The sequence below is a fragment of the Lichenostomus cassidix genome, chromosome 2 (genome assembly GCF_008360975.1).
Source record: "Lichenostomus cassidix isolate B80296 chromosome 2, HeHo_3.0, whole genome shotgun sequence".
NCBI classification, from domain to species: domain Eukaryota; kingdom Metazoa; phylum Chordata; class Aves; order Passeriformes; family Meliphagidae; genus Lichenostomus; species Lichenostomus cassidix.
This window is the reverse complement of record NC_139482.1, coordinates 91,690,624-91,717,633: the sequence shown is the minus strand read 5'-3', so window position 1 is coordinate 91,717,633 and position 27,010 is coordinate 91,690,624. Positions and strand designations below refer to the sequence as shown.

The 27,010-nt window shown below is 42.6% G+C and overlaps 1 protein-coding gene and 1 long non-coding RNA gene across 2 annotated transcripts in view; both read left to right on the top strand.

The window, feature by feature from the left end:
- The window catches only part of LOC146441769 (uncharacterized), a 34,956-nt gene extending 21,641 nt beyond the window's left edge, over positions 1 to 13,315 (top strand). Inside the window, exons 2-3 of the long non-coding RNA XR_014850040.1 lie at positions 7,006 to 10,590; positions 10,859 to 13,315. This is a non-coding gene — a long non-coding RNA (uncharacterized LOC146441769). The remainder of the gene's footprint in view (positions 1 to 7,005; positions 10,591 to 10,858) is intronic.
- Positions 1 to 27,010, top strand: part of SEC61B (SEC61 translocon subunit beta) — a 79,669-nt gene that overhangs the window by 28,157 nt on the left and 24,502 nt on the right. The gene's annotated exons all lie outside the window — the stretch shown is intronic.

Here is a 27,010-nt window from a genome sequence, read left to right as displayed (position 1 = left end):
TTATGAGCCTTTCTGAAGGGAGGCGTGATGCTTTGATGTGCCCAGTAATGACATTATGAGTTCTAATTGATGTAAGCAGTAAAGACAGAGTGCCTCATGGCGTGGAAAAAGAGACTGGCAGATACCACTAGTTGGTTGCTGAGCTTTGGTAAGAGATTGTCCAAGTGAACGTCTCTCCATTCAATCACATTTTCCACTGGAAATTCCTCTTTCCTTCACATATCTTTTAACATACAAGACTGTAGGCTCATTTGAATAGGTTGCCACACAGGTACCTCAGATGAAACCACAGGCTGTAGCCTCAAAAGGAGCGGAAATACTATTTTAAAGATCTTGTCTCTCTGTGAGATTCAGGCTCGCACTGCCTGTTGCTTTCCTGCTTTTACGTGTACTTGCCTAAAAGAAACTCTACTCCTTAAGGACTTAAAAAACCCAAGCTAATAAATAAAAATCACTTTCAGTGCCCAAAAATGTGCCAACCAAAATTTGCCGTGGTTGCACTGCACCTTCAGGAAATCCAAGGTTGTTTTATGAAATCCTACATGCAAAAAAGTTGGAGTATTTAAAGCCTGAGGTGTGACAGATGTCTAATTACTGGATCTGTCTGTGCATAAGGGTGCTAGCTCTGTGTGAGTAATTGGGGCAGGAGATGGTGCCTAAAATCCCCTTTCAGACATCACACAGGTGAGAAATCGGTGAGAGTGTGGGAAACATGACTCACATCAGTAGTGATCATTGAGATTAGATGAGAGAACAAACCTTCCTCTAGCTACTGTGCTGGATGCTGACAGCAGGATCTCTACAGCATTTGGCTCTGTTGTTTAGCAGGTTAATAAATCACATTTTGGGGCTTACACTTCCCCAGCAGTAAAATGCTGGGCAAGGAAGAGTGGGACAGCACTATTCATCTTGGCAAGAGCAATGAAGAAGAGCTCTGCACAGAAGCCACCTACTTACCAGAACTGTGTCCTTGATTATTCCTCATCATGAAAACTTTCTAGAAAAACTGGGGTGAAAAGATGCTTCTTTCAGGCAACAGAGGGAGGAAAGAGAGCTTAAGATACAGACAGATGAGAGTCCCTCATGGCTATCACAGTGAATTCTTTAATCATGCTTGCTTTAATGTTGCTCCTTGAAGAATCATGTTTTAATAGAATTTTTAGAGTGAAGATACCAGTTACAACTTGACAAAAAAATCTGAACTGTGCCATACTTACAGTGGAAGATTTTAAGAAGTCACTTAAAATCTCAGTATTGTTTTACTGCTTATTGTGTCTGAGAAATGCCCTTCATAAAAATAATGTTCCAGGATGTAGCAGTTCAGCTAGACAGGGATGATTCCCTCTCCATTACCTGAATCCAGCACCACAGCCCCCTGGACAAGTAGGTGCAGCTGCTAGCATAAGCAAGAATCAGTATGTGTGAGTAGAGCATCTGGATAACACAGGATCCGTCAGGAGTCACTTCAACCATCCTGTAATCCAGGCACCTAGTTGTGATGAGCTATTCCTGGGCATGGCAGGTCATTCCTGGCTTAATAAGAGCTTCCCCTGAAGCTGGCAAATGCCCTCTCCAGTCCCTGACTCAGGTGCTATTGGCAGGGAAAAAGACTTGGAATGGGACGTAGAGATAAGCGTGGGAGGATGAGTTCAAAACGAGGCATCACTTCCTGAACCCTGCAGGCCTTTTGGAGACCATGTTTCTGGTCTGTGGCCTCCCAAATTTTGAAAAGCCCACTTGGAGACAGCACAAGATAGGGAGAAATCAGAATGCAGCATCTGCTTTTGCCCTCTGGAGACCACAGAATTGTTATTCCTTTGGATTTTCTTTGTGGTCGTTAATTGCTGTTCAACAATAGCTAGTAGGGCATTCTGTTGGAAGATTAGCACAGAAACATTGGTGTCTTTATCTGATTTTATCCTCTTAGGTCCATAGAAAGGATTGTAGAATGTAATCAGTGTAAGTAAAGGATATTTTAAAATTCATTTTTGGTTTCAGTAAAACCGTGGTATAATTATTGCACATAATTTTGCAATGAATTTTTGAGAAAAAGTAGTATAATTATAGTCTATTCACTCTTCCTGATCACCTGTAGGTCTATCTCCCTTTCTTGTTTATCCTGTTCATAATAATGATAAATGACCATAACTGGATCATATAGTTTTGCTTACATTTGTAAATGATGCTTAATTGCTATGAGTCTTTTAAGGCATGTTCATATTTTTTTAGTTTGATAGATTGCAAATTACGAGTACTGGGAACCTGTTACTCCTCTTTTCCTATGCCTTAACCCCAACACTCACCCCAGTTATATTACATATCACTTTTTAAAAGGTAATTGTTACACTAATGCCAGGGAGGATAGGAACTCAAGTGTGTGAAATACAAATGTAGAAGGAAAGCTTAACCCTAGAAAGCTGAAATACTAGTTAATAGGATTATAGGAAGAAGCGATGAAGAAAAGATGGAGAAAAAAAGTGAAACCAGAGCAGTAATATTTTGTGTAACACTGTCTTACACAAAATTAATGGTATTAAGACTTCTGGTGGGAGGTCTTGTGAAAGATATAAACTATGGTGTTTGATCCTGACTGGAATGCTGTCCTGACTCAGCATAGTCTGTTCAGGGAAGATCGGTGGGGTTGCTGTCCCCTCTGTAAAAGTGTTCCTTGACTTTGCAGAGCTCTGTCAGTAATCCAAGGATGTGTCTGCCAAGAGTCAAGGCCTAAGGACAGAGTGCCACTGAAGATGCTGTGTTGGGGTCTGACCAAAATCTCCTGAACAAGATGTAGAAGATGAGGCTTTCTACAGACAAATACAGAACTCTCCTGACTGCTCTTCTGTCTTCCTGGGAGATTTCAGCTGTCCCTGTAAGCCTTGCTGGGCTTGCACCATGTGATCAACTCAAGAAGTTGTAGACTATGCAGATCACAGATTATTATGCAAGTGCCAGAGGGGCTGTACCTGACCTGCTGCTTGCAAAGTGGCAAGAGTGGGCCAAAAGTGTGGCAGAAATGGCAGCGTGGGCTGCAGTGACCATGAGATGACTGAGTTTGAGGTACAGAAGAAAACTGGGAAGAGAAGTAGCAGAATTAGGACTCAAGGCTTCATAGAGTAGAGTTTGGCTTAGTTAGAGAATTTCCCTAGGCAAAATTCCTAGGAAGATGCTGAGGGTGAAAAGGGTAAAGGAGGGATGGCTGATTTAAAACAAACAAATAAAGCCAAAAAGGAAAAAAAAAAATCAAAAACAAACAAAAAAAATTCAGCTTTCTGAGACGTGTGGAGCAATCCCACTCATTGAGGTGAGGAGCAATCTGCCTCATTTTGCAGGATGGGCTTCCAGCAGAAGGGGCTCTGGACTAAGCATGGAATTGCATGGTGAGCCATTAATGCAACCAAATAATGTACAAGAGTTGAAAAGATAAACAAAGAAAGAGTATAAAGGTACTGTTTTAGCGTTTTTTGATAAAAATGAGTAAGGTCGAGGCCCTGCTGAAGTTAAGTCAAGGAGAGGCCATTAAGGGTGACAAAAAGGGATTCTACTGGAACAGTAAGTACAAAAGAAGTTCATAGAGAATGTAGGCCTGCCAGTGAATGGGGAAGAACAATGTAGTGACAAGTATTACAAAACAGCATGCCCAAAGTCTCTTTTGCATCAGACAAAGATTTATACCATCACTATTTGTTATGGAGGATAGCCAACAGGAAAGGAGGAATGAGCTAGGGACAACCACAACTGGATATATTCAGACCCTTATGACTTGATGAGATTCATCTGACATTAAAAGTGTTACCTGCTGTCTATCATGTGTGAAAAATCAGGGTGTTTTGCAGAAGTCCATGAAGACTGGAAAAAGGCTAAGGGCTGAAATACCTGTCTTTCATTAAGTCAAAAAGAAGAATCCAAGGAACAATATGATTGTTACTGTCACCTCAGTCACTGAAAAAGAACATCTTCTTGAAATTCATTTTCAAACATAGCAAAGACAAGAAGGCAGTGGCCTGTATGAGGAGGCAGATGGCACCGTTAGCAAATTTGCAGACTGTGTTAAGTGGGGGGGCGTGATTGACACACAGAATGGCAGAGCTTTAGTCCAGAGGAATCATCAGAAAGTTGAAGATTGGGACAACAGAAATTTCATAAGATTAAGCAAGAAGAAATGCAAGTTTCTGCATTCAGGGCAGGGTAACTACAGCATTGGTACAAAATGGATACTAGCTAACCAGCGGCCTGGAAAGGACCTCAGAGTTGTGCTAGAGTGGTTGAATTATGCATGGTTGAGCCATAATTAATTGTAAAGTAAACTGGGCTAGAAGGAGCATACTCAGAAGGTCAAGCAAAGTTGTTCTCATCCACTTTTGCTTGGCACTGGTGAGGCTGTACCTGGAACCATGTATCCTGCTGGCCCCCCTTCCTCCCTGCTTTGTTCAAAGATGGCTGTGAAGAAGCTGGAGGGAGCCCAGGAGAGAGTTACCACGATAGTAAAGGACCAAGAATACATGCAGAGTTTGAGGGATTAGTCTGGTGAAGAGGAGCCTGTGATCTTAGCAATGGCCCTCAGCAACTGGAGTTGGAACAGCAAAGGTAACTGAGCTAAACTCTGGCATTTAGTAGCAGACAATATGACAAGGAGCTACAGCCAAGAACTGCTGTGGGAAGGTTCCAATTGCATGGCTGGGAAAACCCATGAGATGGGTACTGCAGCCCTGGAACATGTTACTGAGAGCGGCTGTGCATTCTCCACCCTAGGAAATTTTCACTAGTTGGCCAGACAAACCACAGCTTGACAGGAGCTAGTGAGGGGAATACCCGCAGTGCTAAGGAAGAGGATGGACTAAATGATCTCTACAGGTCCCTGTCAACAACTTCTCTGTGATTTTCTATTGTGAACGTCATCTGTACGTAATAGGAGATATCCTTGTGATTGCACAGATGCAAAGCTAAGTACTGTCAAGATGAGACCGACTGGCTTCTGGGTCAGGGCAAGAGCAAAAATTTCTAGGAATGTTTTAATGACGTTGCATTTTTCTTTTACATGTGTCCTGTCAAAGGAATGGTTGTGTTTTTTCTGCTTCCAGAAAGTGTGTTCTGAAGCGTTGCTCTTCCTGTTCCTGATAGCTACCAAGAAAAGAATTAATTGTCTTTCACAGTTTTAGTCTGTGTATCTTGTCTGTCTACAGGTCTCTCTCATGCTTCTTCAGAGGGTTTGAAGTAATTTCTGCTGAACTTTTCTTTGTTTTGCACTTGTAAAATCATTTGGTAACTGAGTCATAACTCCTGAAACTTTCTCTTGATTTTTGCTCTTGAGTGTCTTTATTGTGTTTGGTTGGCTTTTGTTGCTGATATTGATTTTAACCTTTGTCCTAGATTATACAATTGCAATGAGCCTAACTTAGAGAAGTCTAGCTTGTGGACTTCTCATTTACTCTGCTTCAGTTTCCTTCATACTAGGAAGTACACAGTCCATGTCCTTCCACGAAAAGAAAAGAACAAAAGAAACAAAGTCAAGCAAATGTTTAAGGGAAAAGCAACTTGCTTCAGCCAGTATATTGCTCCTCTGAGCTTTCAGAGCAGAACAGGTTGTAGTGGAACCACCAGGACTGTACATTTTTTGAGGCCTGTGAGAGAGGAGTATCATGAAAGTAGGTGCAGAATAGCCATCAAGCTCACTGAGGATTTATAAATACACCCTCTTCATTTCAACACATTCCTGAGGTAGTTCAATGTGGTTGCAAGTGCCTGCTCAGCTGAAACTAGGCTGTGGCCTCCCTAGTCTCCAGACAGCGCCTTCTGCAAGGGAGTGTGTGTGGGACTTTCAAAGGCTTTCCAGTTGCGTCTGTTCTGTCTTGTATTAGTAGTCACTGAACCACAGAAAGACTGACTTGGCTTCCTTCATATTCTTGTTGTGAATCAGGCAGAGCTGGGACCTGTGTTTGGTTTTCTCTCATGTGATGTGAATTTCCCTCACAAGCAAATTACTCATTATCCTGGCATTCCTTTCTTCCTAGTTTTGACCAAGATTTGTGGCCCTCCTTGTTCATACTGTCTTATTTTACCCCAAAATTTGTATTTGACTAAGCAACAGTTTCTAAGAATAACATTCAACACATAATTGCCTATCAACCTCTGAAGACAACAAAGAAACTGCAATGCAGGGCATCCTCTTCCAGAGATCCAAAGTTGTGTGATTTCAGCTCATAATTTTACAGTAACTTGAGGTATACTGATCTCTCAGTCTCTCTTTTAGTGTTTGCTGAACTTCACCATTAATTTCGTCTATGTAAGTACATTTTTCTGTAACCGCATATCTAGGAATCCTAGAAGCTTCATTATTTCTAGGATTATTATTAGGGCTGATTATTTCTACACAGAAGGAACAAAGGCTGTAGGAGACCCCAGATGGCTGATGAGAGGCAGAATTCAAAAGGCTGAAGCAAGGAAAGAAATTGAGAGTGTGTGTGTGTGTGTGTGCATAGAAGGGGAAAGATGTTGATGCAATGGTGAGATGAACATAGAAGATGGGAAAAGTTGTTCTTTGCTTTTGTCTGTCTTTCTACCCATCCTTCTTTCCCCAGTGTGCCACTGATAATGAGCAACACTTATTGAATTCAGCTTCCAAATTCTGTATACCGTTTTCTGGGACTGACTTGGATCTTTGCTGGTATTATGAATATTGTTATCTAGAATTTTCTGTCATATCTGGTGGTTTCTGTTTCTTTGTGTCATTGTTACATTATCTTCCTTGGGTTTTTTCTTTTGTTATGTGCTATTTCACATTTAAATGTGTGCTCCTTTCTCAGGTGCCATCTGATTCTGTCCTCTCTGATCTTTTAATTTTTACATATTGCTCCAACTTTACCTCCTTTTGATTGGCTAGTATCTGGATTATAGCTTTCCTCAGTAAGTTTCTGTTAATGATTTGAAACTTTACTACCATGACCAGCTTTTTCAGCTGCATGTTTTGGTTTTGCTTTAATACTACTTCTCCACTTTCTATCCCTAAAGAATCTGATCCTGCAGTGACTTCTGTGATTCAGCTACAGAGAAAATATTGCTGTCCATGATACTGAAAGCACATGTGGTGGCATATTCAGAAGAAAAAGAGCTGTCCTGCATGTATGTCTTGTAGTTGTCTGAATGGTGAAAATAGAAGAAGCTGTTAGAAAGCACCTACACGGCAGCCTCTCTCTTCACTGTCAGAAAGTGAGCCCAAGTATGGCAGTAAGTTTTTACCTTCTGAAGAAATCTCTCCCTGACTCCAGAATAAAGCAGCGAGACAGAGCTGTAATTGTGTTTGGCTGCTCTTTTGAGGATGCATGTGGACCATCAGTGGGCTTTGCACACTCCAGATTGGAAATCTCTGTTTTAGAAGAGCTGGCAGAGGAGTGCTGTAAATTTTGAACTGAAGTTGCATAAGAAGCTATTCTTGGCTCAGTGTTGCTCAATACCTTTATCAACAATTTGGAAAGAAATGTATAATCGTCACATAGATGCAGATGATATAAATTCTGACCCAGTAGGTGGATGCCAGCATTTAAGGCCTTCTGGCACTGAGTTCAGTTTGTTCTGTTCAGAAGAGAATTGTTCAAACTACTTCTCATACCACTTTTTAAGGGCAAATGGTGAATAACATAGTTTGGCATCCCCCCCCATCTATACTTCCATGCAATGCTGTTTTATGAAGGAAAGGATTTGGTTCATTTTGTGAGCTCTGACAGATTGTAGGTAGCAGAAGTTCACTCTCTGCAGGTGCCAGTGGGGGGCCACTGGTGTGTAGCCAATGTAGGTGGGGCTATGGATGCTCCCTTCCCTACTTTAGGAAATCTAGTATTGCTTGAGATTTACCAACACACATGCACACAAAATGTTTCATGGAGTCATTGCTGCAACAGTGCGCAGCAAAGCCAGAGGGCAGGGTGCTGCTCACACTCTCTTCTTTTGCTTACCTGTTAAAAACACACACACAGTCAAGTGTGGTTTTAGTTCCTCTTTTTCCTAGCACTTATTATGCTCTGGTTCTGGTAACCATTCACCTATGGCAAATTATGGTTATGGATGATCCCACATACTTAAAATTAAGTGCCAGGGTATGGATGGAAAAATGTAGAAGCAATGAAGTTTTGGTCCAGCAATATAGATATAGCTCACGGAGCATTTAGTTATCATGTGGATCAAGCAGCTTAGTACATTTTCTAAGATTAGATATTTCAGAAGGTTTGCCTGTGCTTGCTGTCAAGTTTGTTTGCACAAGCAGAGATTTCTAATGGCACAGTGGTGTTTTCCTACCAGAGAAATATTTGGGAGAACTCTGCATAGGCTTCTTGCATTCCCTCACATAGATTTATACCTTGGGAGTACTCTGGTTTGGTGGACAATTTCAGCTAGAAGGATGTCTTTAAGGGAGTTTGTGTCTCCTTTGGCAAACACAGAAGACAACGTGTTGCTCTGAAGACAAAGTACAATCTAAACAAATGGATGGGAATTTAAAGCCTTAGGGCAGAAGAGATAAGTGTAATAGACAGAGGGTCCTTTCCCTTCCCCTTCTCCTTCTTCCCCATTCCCCATTCACTGTAATCAGCCAGGTTATAGCATAGATGGGCAAAACATATCTGCTCTTTATTGCTACTCCCATCCCTTTACCTGCTTGCAACATCTGATCAGACATTCACAGTTACTGACATAGAAAGGAAAAGTTTGATGTTTCTCTATCTCAGTTTGACTGTGTCACTGTGTCTTTGCTAGTGTCTCCCTTATACCTAAAAAAAAAAAAAAAGAAAGTATGTTATTAAAGTGTTAATGCACATCTACACTTGGTAGTTGAGTTTCACTCATGGTTAGTTTAAAAAGGTGGGTTACCTCTAACCTAATCTTTTTCCAACTGGAAGGGTGCCCAATAAATCCTTACTTTCTAAAGTGCTGTCTTCTCTTTTTCATTTTTGCACTGCTCAGTGTAATAAGTCTCTGATATAAACCTAGGTTCCACTAAAGTATTAATGCCATTTTTGTCAAGAAAATCAAACAATAGAGCAAGATCTAGCCTTAGAGAAGCCAATGGATTTGAATAGGCTTTATAACTTTTCTGAATAATCACCACACACCTAAATGTATATTTTAAAATAAAATATCACATCATTAAATGAGAATTCTCAGATGTAGTTCAGAAGCATTCTAGCATATAAATGCTGCAGCTGGCATTGAATCTCTAACTGCTTTTCAAGGTGATGACTGCAATACCAAAATATTAATGTATTTGTGTGGATAATGCCAAAGTTATTACAAGTCCACCTTTGGTTGAACTACGCAGTCACTTTGTGCAACAAATGTAAAAATTTGGTTTAGTTGGGAGATTTTGCCAAACATTTTGTTAGTCGTAACTGCTTGTCATCTTGCAGTGTTTAGAAAGTATAAAACTCGTGAGACACCACATTAGTCAGGACCACTTTACCAAATCTCCTCTCACTGCATGTTCTGAGCAGCCAGCTCATTTTTTGTCTACCTGGGCTTACACCAAAACTTCTCTTCAGCAGATGGTGTGGTAGTTATGACACTGAGGAACACTAAGAAACAAATTTCCCATGAGAGAAGAGCAGATAAAAATCTTTCCTTTCTGTGACATTTTCCGTCCTTTCCTTGGTGTTATTTCTCTGCCATCCATACAAGCACAGACATGCATCTATGTATGCATGCACCACTCTCTGTGTCCAGTGTCCTGCTGCCAGGCTTTCTCCAAGACAAGCAGCTGGCATTTGCTGAGTCCTGCAGATGGGTCATCAGTGACATACACACACGGTGCAGCTGTCTGGGTCTGGCACTCAGGTGATTATTTGTTTGCTAATCAACCAGCAGCTCCATTAGTGGAGTTGGAGGTTCAGAGAGGGTGATTAAATATACAGAAAGAGAGGCTGTTGTGTAGTTGTGGGTGAAATGTTGGGTGGTAATTACAAGAGATGTTAGGATTGCTATTGTTACCAGGGCTGGAGCAAAAATTAAATCTATCTATTCAGACTGCTTGTCGCTGAATATCCAATAGCAGTTTCCTAAGGCAAGACAAAAAACCAAACCCTCTCTGTTTTCCAGTGAGAATAAAGAGATACCTCCATGTTTGCATTAAAAAGCTGCAGTCACCTGCAAAAATGATCAAATTTCAAACTAAATCAAATATGCAGTTTCTCACAACCACCCGCAAAGAACGTCAGGAGTTATGTGTGAAAAGAGAAGGAGTGAAATCTGATAACTTTGTGCTGCTCAGTTCAATTAGTTTAGCTAGCTCACCAAAATTGCAGGTATTAATTCTGCAGGTGCCAGTTGGGTCTGATCAATCTGCAGGTTTTAACTGATGCTTAGTGTAGCTCAGCTGGCCAAGCAGCAGGCTTAATGCCTAGCAGAGAGGGATGGTCACCTGCTAGGGTATCATTTGTTGCTGTATTTTATGCAGCTTGTAATAAAATATAACTCTGTGTAATTTTTAATTTATTGTGGGGTTATGTGAGCATTTAATCTATATAAAATGAAGAAAAAAAACCCTCAAATGGTTTTATTATTGAAATAGTTGGGGTGACACCCTGAGGTCATTGGTTTTGACCTCTGCAGGTATAGAGTAGTGTGGCTAGCACAGGCTTTTCCCATGAGAATTTTCTTGTGTTTTGTAAATAAAGATAAAGTTTGGATGTTATTGGAACAGTGTCCCAGAACTTGGGCAGTGCAGGCCTGGCCAATCAGGCCTGGGGGAAGGCTTCTGACTGACCAATCTGGGTGACTTTTGAAAACTCTATATATATGATGAAATCAAAACAATAGAGGTCATTCCTTCTTGCCACTGAGAACTGGTGCCTTCATTACTCTGCTAGCTGCTCAACAGCGACAGAGTAGTGTCATTAATTTTGAGTAAAATGCTCCTGTGCTGGCTGAAGTGTGTAACAGTGGGGTGAGCTGAGGGAACTGGGGGTTTTTGGCCCACAGGAGAAAAGGAGAAAGGGAGATATTAGTGCTAAGCTCAACCATATAAAGGAGGGGTTACAGAGAAGATAGAGATAGGCTACAATCAAAGTTGCCCAGCAAAAGAACAAGAGACTGGTCACAAGGTGCAGGATGGGAAGTTCTGACCGTAGAAAGGAAATTTTTCAGCAGGAGAGTTAGTCAAACACTGGAACAGGTCTCTTGGAAGCATTGTAGAGTCTCTGTCCACAGGGACATCGAAAGCTTGCAAGGCAACTTGGTCTGCCTTGAAGCTAGCACTGCCTTGAGTAGTGGTGGGAGGCTGCAAGTTGCCTTCTAGCCAAAACCTTCCTGATGTTCCAGGTTGCACTTGGCTCTGCTCTCACCTCCAAACAAGGTGATGAAGTTTGTCCTCACCTCATGATCCTGTTAAGAATTCAGAAAGGGCAGTGGAAAGGCTTGCTTTGAAAAAGGAGCTTTTAAGAGATGATTGTGGCTTTGTTAATTTACTGTTTCTAATTGAAAGCTTATGAGAAGCATGGTTTTGCTTTCTAGTGGTTAGCCAGCTGAGTCATGTGCTGTCTCTTGTAAGGACCACACAGAACAAACTGCCCCAAATTATGCTCGAGACACCTCATAGGCTTCATCATATCTGGGTCTGCAGAAGACCCTGTGAACAAATAACTGGTGCAAAACCACTGTTTGGTTTAAATTAGGTAATTCCAGAGTTTCTACTAATAAACTTGTCCCATGGGTGCTTGTGAAAGCAAGAAGGCATCTTGGAAGTAGAGAGAGCCTGTGGAAGCACAGGTTAGCTGTCACCTCCATTTCCTTGCAAAGTCTGGACTCACACACAGCCTGCCTGGTGCTGGAGCCACTAGTGTGCAGGGGAGACTGTACACAGGTTTCCTACAAGCTTGCCTGTTACAACACTGCAAAAAAGCCAAATCCTGGTTCCTGTTGGGTGCCTTCAAAATTAGTGTCTTAGATACACATTGGGGAATTGCAGGATATTTAGAAGACAGAAACAGAGCTGCACAGTTGTGTACTCATTTGGTAAGCCTTGGTCAGACCTTGCTCTTCAGCTCCCTCTGCTTTGCTCACAAAGAGGAAGACAAGCCATTAAGCTGCCTTGAACCTTCTGAAAAGCCATCTCTGTGTGAGAGCCCAGGAGCTCATGTGTTCAAAACACCTTCTGTATAAGATATAAGATCTCCTCTTTCTGTTCAAGCCTGAATGCTCCTTCCAGAAAAGGAGTGTTGTGGCCCTTAGTTGGTGGCCATGAGATGATGGATTGAGCTTTCCTTGCTCCAGCCTTGGCACGCCTGTATGTGATCAGGTGGATCTGCTGTTGGGTGATCTTGGATAGCATTCAGTAAGGCAGAACCCCTTTTTAGGGCTTCAGTGAGGTTTTAGCATGGCCTTGAGGTACATTTGCCTTGAGGATGAGATGACCTGAGAACCTCCATGATGGACCTCTTCCCCCCTGGAGCGCTTGGAGATTGACTTTAGGCCGGAGAGCACAGAGCTGGTCTCCGCCTGAGGAGGCATTTGGGACACCTGAGGACCTTCAGTGGGGACACAGGTAGGTTCCTCTACTCTGGGGCAACCTGAGTCAGGCAGTCTTAGGAGTGATCTAGCAAAGCTCTGTAGATGTGACCAACACTGACCTTCCCACCTTATGTGCACAACTATAGAAATCTTTTTCCCTGTGCACTTCCTCTGCATGTTTGCTGGTCTCTTGCACCTTGCAAGGGTTTAAAGAGGTTTCTCTGCACAAGCTAATCTGCTTGGGAGGGTAGATTTGGGGGGGACACTAGTGGGGCTCCATCCCTTCTGCCTGGGGCTGTGTGCCTGTGGTTAGCCCTAGAGCTCACTAACTGCCCTAGCTTCTCCCAGGTCTCAAAGAGCCACTTCCCCTGCACACACCTTCATTTAATGAGCAGCAGCTTCCCTCCATAGCCAAGCCATTGGGCTGCAACAAGCAGCCATCCACTATTCCATGTTTGCAGGGTGCCTGGCAGGGCCTCACTTTAGGTTGGTGCTTTAGGCAGTATTGTAGTAAATTATAAAAGATCCCCTCTTTGATGCCTTGTGGGAGAAGGCACTGGGCCTGATTTCCCCCTGCCTCCTTTCTTGTGTTGTGATTCGCACAAGATGCTATAAACTGCTACCATGCTGGTTTGGTAACCACTTTGCCACAGGTGTAAATTACAACCTAAGGGGCACAGCAGTGGGGAAATGAGGCCAACAATCTAAAGGTCAAAGGAGCATTCATCACACTACTGTGACTTCATTGTGATTTTGTATCAATCAAAGTGCTGTTGTTGGTAAAGAATCTCAAATCAATACAAAACAAATAAATTGTTTTTAAAAGCCACACTTTTCTGCTCCTTTGTTTTGTGCAGAAATGTCTTGTCCTCTGATCTTCTTAAACAATGGTCCTTAGTGTACAGGTTGCAGATATAAATGTATTTATTCAGAATCAAAGTCAAAAGGGATGGGATCATTCTCAGCCAGCCTAAAATAGACAGGAGCAGCAGTTAGAAACAATTGCTGCAACTGTGACTTCCTCAAACAGCATGGCTCTGATGTCAGATACCGGGAAAGAGGAAGCAACGGTTAGAATGCATGATGGTTTAACCAAAGGTGCAATTTGTTCCAGCTTTCTGATTAAGTCTGTCCCCTGTAAAAAGGAAATATGAGCAGAGCAGACAGAGTACTGTTAGAGCTCTCCAGCTGTACAGAAGTAAATGAGGAGCAGATTCAGTGACCCTCAGCTGCGTGACACTGACTGCAAGAGCACATGCTTGCTCTCAGTTCTCTCCTCATATGCCTCTGCTTCGATCTGGAGAGATCCCCCTGCAAAAAAACCCAGAAACTCCTATTTAACAAGGTTAAATGACAGTTCCTAAAAAAGTATATAAAAATCTGAAAGAACATGAAAGCCATTATTATGTTTGATAATGGTATCAGGATTTTTATCTAATGCTTGTGTTTGGATTAAAACATTAAGTTTCCTTTGCTCAATTTGTTACTAAATTTAAATAGCTTACAATTGCTGTTTCTTGGATATGGCGCATTTACCTGAGAGAGCTGATCATGAACCAGTGTCCCATTAAAATATCTTTTTTAAGTAGTGGTTAAGTGAAAAGGTACTTATAAAATTCTTATGAATTCTCCATTTGATGCTCTACATCCAACACGCATACTTATCCCTGGTGTTTCTGTTGTGTCTTATTTTGTTGTTAATTAGCCATGATCTAACTCTGAAGTTGCCCTTCTTGAGCAGGGTGTTGGAGTAGGTGACTCTCACAGGTCCCTCCCAGCTGAAGTGTCTGCTGCCCACACTGCTGATGGCTGGCAGACCAGAGAGGCAGGCAGGAGGATCTGTGGTGAACCTCACTGTCGCTGCTCTTGTGATCCACACTCAGCTGATCTCGGTGCGTGGCCCCCACTCAGTAATACAAAGGAAAGTGAGAAACCTGAAGCTTCCTCTCCATCAGTCCTACAGAACTGTGTTTATAATGAAGTGCAGAAAACGGTAATTTTCCTGTGTTTATCAACCATGTGATTGAATTTGCATGTTTTATAGACCATATATAGATGTTTGGGAAGTTCAACAGAAAGGAGACCTTTCAGTATCAAAACATAAATTGTACTGACTTTTCACAAGTTTCTGTGGTCATATCGATCTCATCCCTGCTACATCCCTTAAGATTCGTAAATTTGCTGTGTCTTCATGACCTGCAAAATAACTGAAGCCATTCTGCCATGCCCAGATTGGAGGCAACAAAACATTATTTCAGTTTCTAGTGGTCTGTTTTAGCACATTTTCTTGGCATCACCTCTGACTCCTTTTTCTGCAGCAATCTGAGTGTCTGTATTATGCTCAGTGGACAACCAGGGGACACTGATGTATTCACATGCTGTGAATGATATAAAAAAGGGTTAAAAAACCAATTCAGTAGAAGATGGTAAAGGGAATAAAATTGTATCAACAGGTTGGCAAGCATCTTTTTTCTCTCCTTCCTTCGTCTCATCTGAGGAGCCTTGGCAAGAGTTGTGTTCTCTTACAGGTGTGCCAGTTGTGTTGGCCATAGGACTGATGGACAGGCAGATGTGTTGTCCATGGAAGGGAGTGTCTTAATTTTGGGAACTTGTGGTGCACACACTGCTGCTGCACGGAGTCTGTGCCCAAAAGTGGAACCTTGCTCTTCATTCCCATGAACAGCAACACCAGCCTTGCCCACCACTGGCCATAAGTCCTAGTGGGATAACCAGTCATCCCCACTAGCTGTGTGCTGCCTGTTGCTTCCTGCCTCCTTGTCCTGTAACATCTCTTGCAGCAGCCCGAGCAGCTTTTCAGAGAGGGGACAGTGACAGCAGCAGGACTGAATGCACTCCCTGCCATGACAGGTGTTGCAGAGATAAACAGTTTGTAAATCTAGAATCTCAAAATATGCCAAAGAAAGGAAAATTTCTGGCCCCGCTTTGCTGGTCTGCTCTTTAAATTCAAAACCTCTTTAGCACTTGGTACAAAAGACAAATCCAAAAGAAATCATAGAATCATAGAATGATTTGGGTTGGAAGGGACCTAAAAGATACTCTAGTTCCAAACCCTGTACCATGGGCCAAGACAACTTCCACTAGACCAGGTTGCTCAGAGCCCCATCCAGCCTGGCCTTGAATACTTCCACAGATGGCACAGCCACAGCATCTCTGGTCAACATGTTCCAATGCTTCACCACCCTCACAGTAACAAATTTCTTCCTAAGATCTAGTCTAAACCTACCCTCCATGAGTTTAAAGCCATCCCCCTTCTCCTACTACAATTTTCCCGTGTATTGTCTGTCAAAAGCATTTCTGGTGTGCCTCTCAACATAGCATTTAGTCACCTGTTCCTCATTTATAAACATTTTAGTGGAGTCCTGGCATGAATTAAATGGGACTGGAGACTCCACTGCCAGTGAGAGTTACAGATGGAGATCCATGGGCTTTTGATGAAAATCAAACTCAGAGATTTTTATTTAAACTGGAGCGTCATTTATCCAAGATAAAGGCTACTCATCCCCAAGTTTAGAAGCTACTGTACTATCAGGTTTGAAGCCCGTAAGAATGGCTTCTCCATTCTCCTAGGCATGGTTTAAAAAAAAAATCACCTGAATTTTTCTACCAGGGTGAAGCTTCAGTTTCATAACTCAAAGACAGTGTAGCATGCTATCATATGATGTTATAATTATCAAAAAATCTTGCATGAGGCCAAGAGAAATGTGCTGAGTGAACTGGGACATTTGGAATCCATAGGCACACGGCCTTAAGGCTGAAGGAGATTAGAGCTTTTGGCATCACGCAGAGCCAGTATTATGTTCATGCTGTGGTAGGGATTTCTTTTTCCATAGACCTCCTGATTGTAAAAGGGGATTCCAAAACTCACATGCAAGCAGCAAATGTCTCCAAGTACACTGTGGCACCCTTCCAGGAACAGAAACCCCCGTTACTGTCTGCTGCCACAGTACACTGATTGGAAATGAGATAGCCACCAGAGCACAGTGTACCACGGCTCTCAGGAGTCATGTGAGGGAGCCATCAGGAAACAGTAGCTGACAGTCACATCGCTGCCAGTCAGAAAGGGATCGGTGCTTAAAAGGAAGCCCTGGATGCTTTCAGCATGACTGAACCCGCTGCTAATCTGCATATGTCTGGATTAGAAGTCACACCATCATAAAGATGCCATGAGCCAGGCAGCACCCATATGTCATTCGTGTGGTGACAATTCCTAAATATCCCATCCCACACAGCTCTATTCCTAAGCGTAAACAACAAATAGGAGGCAAAAGGCAGAGCACACAGTCTGTAAAGCATCCCTGTCCTGATCCCAGGATCCTGTATAGTAAGGATCGCTAGGTTTTTATACTCTGGGTGTATTTGCATATCCTCTTCACCATTTGAAAGAAAAGATTATTGCATTTGCCGGTAGTTTTTCATTTTAGTCCTAAAACAACATTATTATGTGGGTTGAGTGAATATATCATTCTTAATCAGATGCAGAACGGCATTCCCTACCTTCCTGACAGTGTTATGGACCGCATACCGCTTGATTTAGTCTGGTGACAGGGTTGTAAATGTGGAGCTTCACATCAAGCTCCCCACCAGGGTGATGCCTCCTCTTCCAGCCTGAATGCAAATACTGCTGGAGGTGGGGGCTTGGCTCAGAGTGACCAGAAGATGAGGATCAGTGCTGGTATGTGTGTCTGGTTCTGAATGCAAGTGTGAGCTCGGGACAGAAGGGCAGACAATTTTGGACAGATTAACATGGATCATTTTGACCATGTTGCTAAAATGAATCAAAGGTCAAATCGGATTAATCCAGATCTTGCATAAGTGATATGCAATATACATGGTGCTTTCTTTTTTTTTGGTGCATTGACTTGTGGGGAAGGCCTGTGTGGTGTGACCTCCCAAAATATTTTTCACATGCCAGTGATGAGTTCAGTGGTGAACTGTGATTTTTTCAGCAGACTGAAATTAAGAGACACAGAAAGACTTTTGTTTAATATAACATTTAAAGTAAATGAAAGTTTTGCCATACCATGTGCATATGAGCAAATACTTCTTGAACCAGAACTGACTTTACTGAAAATTGCAATTCTTGCAAGTCTTTATCTATCTGTGGTGGCAGAGGTAAAAATCTTTGTTAAAGAGATTGTCAGCCAAGAGTAGCCCACCTGCAATGCTGGTGGAGTGGCAGGCAAAATGATGCTAAACAGATCACAGCCCACAGTTTGTTGGCACTCCCAGGTGTAAGGCCTCTGAGACGTAGCTGCAGGTTGCAGGCTACCTGGTAGAGATGCTCCAGATTACCAAGGTGAGAGGGGGGAACAAGTGGTGGAAATGCAGTGCCTTTCTTTTTTCCTTTTTCTTTTGGAAACCAAGTAAATAAAGCAGCTGTTCCAAATGCAAGTGCTCTTCACTCATCACTCCAGCTTTACATTCTTGTTCCTGTTTGTGTATAGGTGCTTTGAGGATGATCAGGCTTCACTAAAATAGTGCCACCTCAGTTTCTATTGGGTCTGAATCCAGGATACAAAGCAAATGGAATCAAAGCTGAAGCTGATTCAGTAAGTCTTACCTAGAGCTACCCAGCTCTTCTGAGCACTCTCACATTCTAGGTATTAGGTAGACCCTAACCAGTCTTGGGAAGATTTTTTTGTTTGTTTTACTCTGTGCCTGGATAGACCTCATCTTTAAGTAAGGCCAAATGTCCCAAAATTCTTAGTTTATCACAAGTGCTTGTGACAAGGTTTGCGAACATGACTGAAGAAGTTAGGTACCCAACTCTTACTGATTTCATGAAAGCAGTAGGAGTCAGCCAATTGGCCCGTTTCGTCACATTTGAAAATCCCACAAGATTCCTATCTGTCTCTTTCAGCTGCTTTGAAAACCTCTCTCCTAGTGCTTTCTAGAGTGTGTTGTCATTAATATTGAAAGGTCAGTCAGGGTTGCAGTATTATTTGGACAGGACTGATGTGTGTGGAGGAGACACATGCACATCATACAGGAAACATGAGTCCTGCACTGGAATGCACAGCTAAGGCTGCACTGAGCTTAGCTCTGCGTGGCTTCGGGCAGATGGACACTTCTGGGTGGAGATGAAAATGCAGGCTGAGGGAATATGATTTATGTACAGGCATAAATCCTGAATCAGGATGAAGACATTTCAAGCTGAACTAACTTTTTTAACTGTATACTCTTCTTTTTAGAGTGTAATTCATGGCCCTGGATGCAAAGTTTACTCTAAATTATTCAGCAGTTGTGGGCCCTAGGTATTATTACATGGTAACGAGCTTTCCTGAATTAATGTTGCTTATTCTACTTTTGAATAAAGCTAAAAAATTAATTGTTACAAGCTCAGAGTTTACCTTGTTTGATCTCATGTACCCTCCGTGCCGTAGAGTTGAAGCTGCAGTGACTTTTGAGTGTTGGGTACAGTGCATGTCCAAACTCATGAAGATTACTAAAAAATAATATATGTATATACCTTAAGGACACAGTAACAGGAGGCAAGCAAAGTCACCATGATGTTGATACAGATGCTCCTAGCTGAAATGACATTCTTGGGCTTAGGCCTTTATGTTTACTTTATGGGCTGTTAAACAAGTACATAATGTTTTGCCCAGAAAAAAAGACTTACATGAGCTGGATTGCTCATTTTCTGGCTTCCATGACATCAGACAGCTTGAAGGAAACAATCTTTAGGAACCACTAGAGAAATTCTTCCTTTCAACCTGTCCTTCCCAGGACAGCCATCTTCTTAGCCCCTCTCCTCATTCCCTGTGTTCTCCACTTGATTGAGAATTGCTTTCTCCTCCTTCAGTCTTACCACCATAAGCTTTCTATGTCAGGGAAGGAAGCAGGAGACAGGAGGCATACATGTAAGAAAGAAAAATATAAGGAAAAGGAAGGCCTGCAAAGCCTGGAAGAAGGGTGGTATCCGTGAAGAAGGAAAACCACCTGACAGCAGAGAAGGTGAGAATTGGTGACATGCCTAGATGAGCAGCAGTATTGGTTTTTCTGGTCAATACATTTGCAGAGCTTTGTGCCTGACCAACTCAGACAGCTTGAGGCTGAGCTCAAATTCTCTTCCCTCTTCATTTACAGAATCATAGAATGGTTTGGGTTGGAAGAGGCCCCTGAGGTCATCTTAGTCCAACATGCTTTGCAATTAGCAGGGACATCTGCAACTAGATCAGCATAAGGTCTGTGTGTGTGTCTGTGTGGTGCATTGCCTACCAAACCTAATTAAAAGTACACAGCGAATATTGGGATACGCAAATCTTCCTCTGTTAGCATCTCTCACGTGATCTGCCTGCAAACTTACCATTTGTTTTCAGCACCTGCAGGTGATTCCCTGAGGGCAAAGTCCTATCTCAGCATTTTTGGTTAAAGGGCATGTATGATGATGGGGTGGCTGGTCATAAAGCAGGGATGGTAAAATGTATAGGAACCTCTGGGAATTTTTGTCTTTAACGTTTGCTACATGAGGAGGCTTCAGGATTGTTTTCCACAGAATCACGGAATATCCTGAGTTGGAAGGGACCCACAAGGATCATCGAGTTCACCTCCTGACCTGGCACAGCCCCATCCCCTAGTTAGAGGAAGGAGGGTGCGTGTGATGAGGTCTGTGGTGGCTCTGTGCACAGGGAGGTGGAAATTCCAAAGAGGTCTGTGCACATCTCATGAGCACAGGCAATAGGGCAGAGGGATGTGGTTGGTAGGGAGGGATGGGAGGCGCCCATCCCTTGGAGGGCTGCGGAGAGAAGCTGTCTGGAGGGCACGGCAGCAGCAGCAGGAGGCGGCAGCGCTGGGTGCGGGCAGGGCGGCAGCAGAGGGTGCCCGCGGCTCGCTGTGCTCCCTGCGCTGCCGCCGCAGCCGCGTCCCGAGCATCCCCCGCACATCCCCTGCCCGCCGGGGCCCGCTCCGTGCCACACAGGGTGCAGTTTTTCCTTCGGCTTTCGGGGGTTTTTAATACTTTTTTTTTTTTAATACTTTAAAAAAATACTTTAAAAATATTTTTAAAATATTTTTTAATACTTTCTTTCCAAATACTTTTTAAAATACTTTTTAATACTTTTCTTTTTATTGTTCAGGCGGTTCTCACCCCAATACCCTCCCCTTCTTTTTTCTTTTTTCTTTCTTCTTTTTACTTTCCTGGGTTTTTTTGGGTTTTTTTTTTAGCATATCCTGGAGGCTCTCCCTTCTTTTCCCTTCTTCCCCAAGGGCACGAACAACAGATACAAAACAACTGCCAGGAGGGTGAGGCAGAGGATAGAAAGGTTTGGGCAGTTTCCTTAACAGAATGGCTCCCTTTTCTTTGGCACACGGACAGAAGCTCTTCCTTCTTCCAGAGCTGACCCATATAGCAAAGCCACCTTCACCTGCACTCTGTGTTCACAAAAGATCAGGTCGTTTTCATGAGTCATCTTTTCCCCCACAGAAGGGCAGTCCCCAGGAAAGGGGCAAGGGGTCAGTCACTGGATTGGGGTGCTCTATTGTCAGCACCAGGAAAAAGGTAATGAGAGAGGAGACAACGGGGAGAAAGCATACAAGGAATGAAAAGGAAAATGCTGGATACACTGTAGTTATGAGATAATGGAGGAAAAGTTATTTGCTAGAGAAATGTGGACCATGAGGTTGAGGGGCAGCAGATGTTAAGTAAACAAACACATCTGAGCTTATATTCTTCTTGCTTTTCTACCATCCACTGAAGTACTAATTAATGAAAAATCTGGCAGCTTGGATTTCATTGTCTGGGGAACAGACCACAGGAAAATGTGTAAAATTTTGGCAGGATTTTAGTCATAAGGTCAGTCCAGGCAAAGGAATACTGCAGCCCATTTAGTTACTTTGGCCAAGGAATTTACATTAAAATTATCTGCATTTTTAACAATCAGCAGAGCTGAGACTGTGCCCTGCATTCAGAAGGTTAGAAATTAGCTCACAATTCTAGGGGGGGATTCACTTTATACCAAAATAACATTGTATCTATCTAACAATAATCTGGGTTTGTTTGTATTTTTTCAAGCACTACAGTACTATGGCAAGAAAGGAGAAATAAATGGGAAATATGTGAACAGGAGAACACTGACATATTCTATTAGTGGAGACAGTAACATGCAAATAGTCAGCAAGTAAGAAGGGAGGCAGTGTAGAGAGCTCATATTTAAGCCTAGGAATGAGGACCCATTATTAGACCAGTTTTTGTTATAAGTGCTTTCTCATAATTTTAAACAGTAATGTACTTTTATAACATACACTGTTGATTTTGTCTAGGGGAGAGTGTTTCCTACAAATGCCACGATGCAGGCAAAAGCCACTGATGTAAAGAACCCCAACATGGATATTCTGAAAACTGAGGCTACTAAATAAAGGAAAAGAGATATTTGAGGGAGTAATAGAGATACCATTGTGCTATCCTCATTGTTAATCTTGATATTTATTTCATTAAACATATCCTTTGTTACAGCAGAAAAGAAGCAGTGGCAGAATTGGCTTTTGCCTCCACCAGATTGTTGCAGAACCTGGGAGCTTTGCCAGTACAATTACAGTGAAGTTGGCTGTGGAGTATGTGAGGCCTCAATCCCAAATCTGGATAAACTGAGGCATAGCTATATCCTCAAGAAGGAGGATGAGGCATTCTTTCCAAGCATATACTTACAATAGAATAATCAATGGGAATTGCAATACATTGTTCAAAACGTTAATTCCAAATGCAAGGTGCTGCACCTGGGTTGGGGCAATCCCAGACATAAGCACCAGATGGGAGAAGAACTCACTGAGAGCAGCCCTGCAGAGGACATGGGTGTTCAGAGACATCTTTTTATAAGTGGGGAGGAAGACACAGGGATGGAAATTCCATGTGATAGCATCTAAAACTAAGAAAAATACATTCAACCTTTTTCATAACATACCATGAAGGCATCACTGATAGGCAAGGGAAAGGGGCATGGGCAGCTACAGGGCAAGGAGTTCTCAAATGTGACTAAGGTCAATATTCCCTAACAATTTCAGCATTAAAAGGGAAAAATGGGAAAACCAAGGTCAGTCTCCCTCTTTGAGGTGTAAAGCAAGCAGTATTGCTGTGTTTCTGCTCATTTGCTTCCAGCTTTCTGAGCAAGCAGCCCACAACAATGATCTGGTGCTTTCAGTGTCACTAAAATGGAATCCCAGATATTAATCTCTCATGTGCACAGGGTCACATGTTGGTTTTGGGACACCACAGGTAAGGTAAAGATGGATAAGCCTGAACAGACTGCACAGCTGAAATACAACCCTTTGTGATCGTATCCATCACATGTTTTTTCCAGGGGGAAAGGCATGATCAGCAGGGATGCTAAGCTTTTTAACCTTGAATGACATCCTGTGATAAGCCCAGGCACACAGGAAAAGAAAGAGGCAATGGCTTCCACCCACCAGAAGTCTTATATTTCCAAAGTGCTGAGGCTGTGATAATTATGATACATCCAGCTGGTGCGATTATTCAACCATTCCTGAAGGAGAGGGTCAGTCTTAAGCAGCATAAAGATTGCTACAAAACTTCACAGTGGCCAAAAGTTAATTAATAAAAAGCAGTTAGCTATTCATATGAATGGCAGGAACAACTTCCAGAGCCATGTGATTATATTTGCATTCAGTGCAGTGCTTAAGATGCCTCGCTGGTGGGCCAGAAGCCCACTGTGCTAAGTGCTGCATGAAACGGGTGAATGGAAAAAGGAGAGAACAAACTCGTAGTGGCAGTTGTCAGCCTGCTCTTGGAGGAACAGTTGTTGCAGTTGAGCCAGTGCCAGTATAATACTTGCAGTGGGAAAAAGAGGGGAAAGAATCACAGCAGCAAGAGAGCATCAGCGAAGCTGTTGGTAGGGGGAAAGGACAAAAGGTTGAGTGCAAATGCTGATGGACTGGAAGACCCCAGGTGAGGGGTTGTATCTGAGAGCAATGATAGAAACTTGGTCACAGCTGGAATTTAACAACAGAGTGAACAAAGAGATAACAATGTTTGAGGAGTGGCCTCTTAGGTGAGAGGGAATGTTGAGGCGCAGGTGCAGACAGCAGAACTACACAAGTGCAAAGAAATCAACACCTATAGGATGGGCTTGTTATCAGCACACAGGTATCCATATCCAAGGAAGAGTGAGAGTGGAAAGAGGATGAGAAACTCCAAAATTTCTCAGGGGACACAATCTTAGGAGAGTTGTGGCTGAGAGCAATGTGGGAGCAGAGAAAGGGCTTGGATACAGTGTTATTCAAAAGAGCAGAAAGGAGAAGGAAAAGAAGAAAGAGAAAGAGAAAGGGAGTGTCAGAGAAGAAGACACATCTTAATGAGAAGGTGGTTTTAGTGCTAGTGACAGCAGAAAAAACACATCTCTCTTAGAGCAGGGAGATGATGGAGAAAATTGTTTGGCTGTCTGCAGTAGGGTTAGGAATGGTACAGTCAGGGAACAGATTGCCAGAGAAAAGAGGTAAAACCTGAGTAGAGAAGCATGCAGGCTGGATGTGTTGCCATGAGAAGTTATAGCAGGAGAAACTTGTGAGGGCAGCAAAGAGGATTGAGGAGATAGACAGGCAGCCAGGATGGGTCAAATGTCACCAGAGTTGTGACAAAGGAAGGACAAAGTGTGGTCTGGGTTTGTGTCACTGAGTGAGGTGAGAAGTGGGAAGAGCAGCAGACAGAGGTGTGAGTGGAACAGAAATCAAAGGGCTTAAGGAGTGCAGGCAGGTGACTGCTGTGAGTTTGTAAGGAGAGTTCTTGGGGAGTTAACAGAAAAACCAGAAAGCTGAATGAGTTTCATCTGGGAGAAAAGGGGAGCACTGTGAAGGTTATTCTGGTACTTGAATAGCCAGAGGATGGTATTTTCTTTGTAAGGAGAATGGAAGTGGCATAGAGTAAAAAGGGTAATGGAGATTTCTTAGCAGGCGTATATGAGAATTAAACCTGAGTTAGTTAGTTATATTTGATAATTTTATCTCAACTGTATGTTTTGTCACATTCATCTTTGTGGCAAAATTGTACACAGTGACCTCTTCTACAGTCTTCTGTCCAGCACTGGCTTTTCCAGCTTCTGAAAAAAAGGAACCTGGGTTAGACTGGCCAGTCCTCAGTGCTTTCCTGAACTTCTGGGCTTTAGTAGGATGGCTGGCTGGAGTTATTTTTGGGTGGTACATAGATTTGCATTTCTTCAGCTGGAATTTCCTTCTTGTTACCAACCATGGTTTTTAACCCTACTAGGCTGTCAATCTCAGATCTTCCCAAATGCCTGAAATTGTTCTTAAAACATGCTCTAAAGACTTCTTGTAGATCCCACTGTTCATACAGCTTCTTCTCTTTCTGCCTGTAGACCAGCTGTACTGGCTAGGATGTCATTATCAGAATCATCACACCAAATTTCTGTTAACACTCATAAAAATGCATGTTCTGTCAATGACTAAAAGTGTTCATTTTCCTTGCCTTTGTGTTCAGACAGCTTCCTACATTCATACTTTCCTTTTTCTTCTAAATCTTTCGCCTCAGACAGAGTTCATTTTTTGTCTTGCTTTTTATGTTAGAAACACACACCACGTCATTTGAGTTAAACAAAAAAGTCCCCTATTCCTCTTCCCCTACACTGTTTGAATAGAGGCCTGTGTAAGAAGCCCTGCCAGCTTTGAAATGGGAAGGCTGGTATTTTTTTTTTGCTTACATGGAGATCATTTTAATCCAAACAGACTCTCATTTCGAAAGATATAAAGGACATTCCATTGCTTCTTGGGTCCAAAACACTCCTAAACTGACACATTTACCACTTGGTCTCAGTTTGCACAGCACAAAGCACATAAGAGTGCTTTGTCTGTGGTGTTATAATGCTGTTATTTCAGAAAGCTGATAATTCTCTAGCCCGAGCTTTGGCACGATCTCACTAACAAAGCTCAGCACATGAGCAACAGGGTACATATCTGAGGGAGGCTTGTGTCAGAGGCCTTAGTTTGTGATAGCACTAAGTGACCCTTGTCCTTTCTACATGCCTTTAGCCAGTGCAAGACAAGTGAGCTACAATCAATCACAAGCATCCCTTACATGCCAAGACTTCGAGCCCAGATTACTATCATCAACAAATGCTTGAAGAGCCATTACAGGCTAATTGGGCTGCAAACACTACTTTCCTATCTGTAGGAGCGTGAGAAATCCAACTTCAGCATTAAAGGCCAAAACCAAGGAGGAGATCTGCTCAAGACACCATTTGTCTAGTCCCTAGCTGGTCTCTCCATGTTACTAATTGTAGTCTCTAAAGAGAGCATGATTTGGACTGGGCAGCAACTGTCATTCTTCCTGAAGAGAAGAAGTAACTTTGCCCATGTGAGATAGTTGATAGTTTCTTACCTGACAGTCATACCTGTGAGAAGGTGATCCTGCAGTTGTCTCCACAGTCTGCTCCAGCCCTGTGCAGCCCTTATTAACACACAGACTATGACACATATGTGCTGTAGCTGTCAGGTACTTCAGTGTTTGGACTGCATACAGCTTCTGAACCTTACTTAGTGGGAATGTATTTGGCAATAGAATGAGAGGATTTGGCCAGAGAGCATCTGAAAGGCTATCTCCTCTTTGAGATGTGTGAGATACCTGCCTGTCATGTAGATGGGGCAGGAAATGTTCATGGAGGATCTGCAACAATGCTCATTCTGAGTGGTGTGAAAATGTGGCTGCAAGGCCTTTTAATTGAGTTTGCTTAAGAAGTCTGAGCCTAACTTGAGGGGGGCTGTTTTACTCCTTCACTTCTAGCATTAATGTATTCTGAGACATTTTACCCATGTGGCATGGATTTCAACCAGTTCCTAACCTACTACATTAAATGAGATGACAATCAGGCTTTCAAATATAAAATAAAATATTTTTTTATCTCAGCCACTCCCTGTGATTTAATAGTAGATTAATATGGTTCAAAATATGGCTTGAAATGGAAAAGAGAACAAATTTTCTCAGACAGGACACCTCAAAACATTGTTTCCCAGAGTGTGAGTTAGATTGGTGGAATAGAGACCAGAAAACCGAACTGTGTGGAGAAAAGAAAACAACCCTGTGGTTCTCTGAAAGGGGCAGTCCCCTCTGGTAAAGAGACTCTGGGGGCAGCTGTCTCCCCTATCTGCGCCATGAGTAGGATGCACTCCTACTTCCTGTCTGAACAGAGAGATAACGTGAAAAAGCCACCGTGACATTTGACATTTCTTTTAGTTTCCCTTTTTACAGCCAAACAGTGTGATTCATTGGGGTTCTTCTTGAAAGTGCAGAGCTGTGAAAAGAAAATTCAAGGACTGGGCTCAGACATCGAAAGGTGACATTCCTACCCTTGTGACTGTCTCGAGAAGGGCTGAGGGTTGGTCTGCTTGTTGTAATTACTACTTCATCTTCTGCCCCATCATACATGCAAGACAGTTCCTTTATGATTGCAGTTCTCCTGCTACCTTGACCCTTGTTGCACAGGAGTCTAATCTAGGCCAGACATATAGGAAAAAATTGGTGTCTTGGTTTTTGTTCTGATGC